The sequence below is a fragment of the Capsicum annuum genome, chromosome 3, assembly GCF_002878395.1.
Source record: "Capsicum annuum cultivar UCD-10X-F1 chromosome 3, UCD10Xv1.1, whole genome shotgun sequence".
Classification (NCBI taxonomy): Eukaryota; Viridiplantae; Streptophyta; class Magnoliopsida; order Solanales; family Solanaceae; genus Capsicum; species Capsicum annuum.
This window is the reverse complement of record NC_061113.1, coordinates 201,577,653-201,581,895: the sequence shown is the minus strand read 5'-3', so window position 1 is coordinate 201,581,895 and position 4,243 is coordinate 201,577,653.

Below are 4,243 nucleotides of genomic sequence, written 5' to 3'. Positions count from 1 at the left end.
CCCCACACCACCCCAGCCCCTTCCTAACACCCCCATGCCACCCCAGCCCCGCCCCCAATTTAAATTTTATTTTATTTTTTTAAGTTTTTCTCTCAATTCAAACTTTTTCATATTTTTTTGGGATTAAAATTAAAATTTTAATTTTTTTTATTTGGGATTAAAATTTAAATTTGAATTGAAAGTAAGTGATAGTGGATACTAAAAAATTAGTGAATTTAATGAATAAACTTGAAAAAACTTAAAGTTTTTGTGAATTTGTTAAAGATATTCAAATTTACAAATCAAAAATTCATTATGTTTGTATATATGAATTTATAGTTAAAAATTTAAATTAGTTGGAGAAGAATTTTAATTATTTGGAATGAATTTGATGTTTAATTTGTGAGCAAAATAAAAACATGATTATTCAAATTTTTCTACAATTTATAAATTTTTCTTATTTAATTAAATTAATTTTAATATTTAATTTGTTATGTAACATTTTAAAAATGACTTGAAATTTAATGAAATACTTGAAAATGATGTGGCAGATGACGTGCCACACGTGGCAGTTGACGTGCCACACGTGGCAGCTGACGTGGGAAAGTATTTAAAATATTGCTTTTTAGTGGGTTCAGGGATCCAAATGACAAACATGTAAGTAGAAGTGTCCAACTTACAAAACTGTTATAATACAAGGATCCATGACCCATTTTGCCTTAATTATAACGATTGAAATCTTAAATTTTGTATATTATGTAAGTAAATTACGATAAACAAAGAATTAAATGAACATTAAGCTATAAAAATCTACGTAACTTAAATTTAAATATATTATTTCATATTTAAAATATAAGAGAAGAAAAATTAATTGCTTACAAAGTTGTAACACAAAGAGAAATCAGTTTAAAGTTGTATTATTAGATTAAAATAATAAAAGTTCAACTTAAAAAGTACAAATAAAGTGTGTGGGGGCGAGGGAGGTGGGGGAAGGTGGGGTGGTGAGGGATAAAGATTTCGAATTAACTTCGAGAATATAATTAACTAATTAACTAGTTAATATATTTCTATCCATAAACTACAAATTGAAGTGATGTGAATTGCAAAATTTAAGCTCAACAATAAAAATATATGATTAAACAAAATAAATGTATTTATTTTATATTATTAATAAAAATAGCAAATGATAATTTAATCATGTTAGCTGATAAATTAATAAAAGTCAATATTAAAAATTTAATATTTTTTTTGGTGAACAATATAATGAAAAAAACATGAAGCATAAATATCTTTGTTTAAATAGATTTGATGATCAGATTCTCCGAAAGGAGAAAGGAGGGGAGAGGAGGAGGGGGGAGGGGGGGATTGCACTATTTAAGAGGAGGAACTGGTTATACCAGTTAACAATTTAGTAAAAGTCAATATTAACGATCTAATATTTTAGATAGTGAATAATGTATAATAAGAAAAAGTGAGAAGTATAAACTTCTTTTGATAATTATATGATTCGTTATTTTTGTTTATATAAAATTGATTATGAAGTTGTTGAGTTTGGGGGGTGGAGGGTGGGGATTACATAATTCAAGTAAATTAATGGTTTAATAGAATTTTCTTCATTATTTTAAAAATTATATTTAATATTTCATAATTAATTTAAATTTTTTGGATTTAATACAATAAAAATGACCAATTTTATTATTTTAAAAGAATAATATATTATTTTTAATCATTCATTTTAATCATACGATTCGCGCATTGCACGAATACCGGTACTAATATTAGTTAGAAAAAATTATCCCCCATAGTATTATTAGATCTAAAATAACAACTTTTAGCAACACTTTTAAATAATTACAGTAATAGCAATTTACTTACAAGTTATAGCAACTTGTTAAAAGAGATATTTTTTAAAGTATATTTTAATAAATTATTTTTAATTATTTAATTTAAAATTAGTTCCTTATTTATAGGATTGTAATCAATATTTGCCTTAAATTGTGTTTTGATAATTATGGTAAATTTTTGTTACTTATTTTTTATTTAAAATATTACACACTCTTACTTATCAGATAAATTTATTGAAAGAAGATAAATCTTTTGGAAGATTACGTGTAAATCAACTCTTTGTCTCTCTCCATTCTCTAATACTCAACCTTACCTCTTTATCCATTATCATACTCAATCTTTCAAAACTTTCTTGAAACTGGTGTCTCCATATAATATTCATATTTTCTTCTTGAAAATACAAGATTGTAAAAAGTGAGTTTCATATTGGGATCTTTTTCATATTATACTCATCTTTTTAGTTGAAAAATTTGGGTTTCATAGTTAACATCATTTTCCATCCAAAAAAAATACTCAATTGATATATTTGTTTTTCTCATTCTCTATTGTGAATTATGTCTAAATCAAAATTCGATTCTACTCCTTCGCGTAGAAGTCCTAGAATAATTGAAAATAGTAGTCTCATTCAACTTTCTAGACCTTCGTTTGATTTAGATTGTGTCACTCCTTCTTCTCTATCGAAGTGTAAAATTTTTTATTGAAAGTGGGTCGTACAACAAGAATCAAAATCAGTGGTTGACCGACAAAATTGAAGTCCCCTTTGTCCATGAACCATCGAAGAAGCTAAGTTTGAACAAAAAGGTTGAGATTCCTCAATATAAGAAGAATTATAAGAGAAAGAATTTGGATAGTGAATAATCCCGCCGGACTCCAATTTTGACGATGAGATTCCATTACTCAAACCCAAAAAATTCAAGTGTGGAGGAGAAGCACCTTCTCGAGTAACAAGAACTAGGGCTAAAGTAAAAAATGTAAAGAATGTGTCCAACAAGAATTCTCGAAAAATTTGCAAGGTATGATTTTTATTTTGTATATGTTTTTTTTTTTAAAAAAATGTATGAAGTGTTTTATTGAAACTATAATATTTTTGATATTATAATCCAGATTGCTAATTTTTTTAAAAGGTCATATGATTTTCAAATTGTTTTTACAGATTATTTATACAATTTTTGTTTCATAATAATACTTATTCTTGTGTGTGTAAAAAATGTTTGATTGTTGCTTTATTTAGTTCAAATTTTGTATAAATTATTTATACAAATTTTATTTTTTTAATTTGAGTGTGTTTTCAAAAGATTTGAAGATTTCCTTGATAACATATATTTCCTTGATACATTACGTTTTTACTTAAAATATATGTTTGTTGCACCAATCAACAGATCGTCTTACAACAATCAAAAGCTAAATATTATTGTATTTTTATGTTCTTATTTTTGTATTTGTAAATGTATGTAGGAGCAAAAAACATACAGTCATTGGACATCGTACATAAAGGTTGATGTTTTCGATGATCTTATGTTAAGATGAAAAAAGGAGCACTTTGAAAGATTTGAAAATTCTTCATTCGGGCCTTTTTGAAGATGCAACAACTTAAAGTCAAGCCCTAACTTTTTCAAAATTTGTTGCAAGCCGAGACAGAGAATAATAGAGATGATTTGTTCATTTTTAGGTTGAATGACACTTTGTTGCATTTTGGTAAGAGGAAATTTTGTGTTGTAACTGGTTTAAAGTTTGACAAAAAAAATAATTTTTATTCAGATTCCAAAGCTCCGAACAAGCTTATATCTAAGTATTATCCTGGTAATGAAAAGGCGAAAAGAAGTGATTTCTATACTGATTTTGCTATGACTGAGAGTTTTTTTAAGGAAAATGATCTGTATGAAATTGGTATGATTTATTTCATAATTAGGTTCTTGACTCCTGACTTGCCAAGATATTACATACCAAAATTATATTTTGATCTAGTTGAATCTGATGAGTACTTGAATTATGATTGGGGCAATGAGTGCTTTAGAATGTTGTGTAAATCTAATAGTTATGGTTTGAAGACCAATCCCTCATCATTTACCTTTGGTGGATTTCATTTGGCTCTTCAAATATGGTTTTATGAATGTTGTTTGAACATGGACAAAGTTATTGCTATTCGAAGTGAATCAGTTATGAGTCCTCGAATTCTAAATTGGAGGTCATCGAAGGATCTCATTTTTAATGAGTATTTGAAGACAACAATGTTTAGGCATTATAGCAATGAGGTAATCTTAACTACATTTCTATATATTAGCTTTCATTCCAAATCAATATCTATTTCATTCTCATCCTGTACTTGTTATTTATTTAAACGAACTCATTTTTTTTATATTGGTATCAATTCAAAGATATTGTCTTTACCGATGAGAAAATGGTAAAGTACAATCTTCTT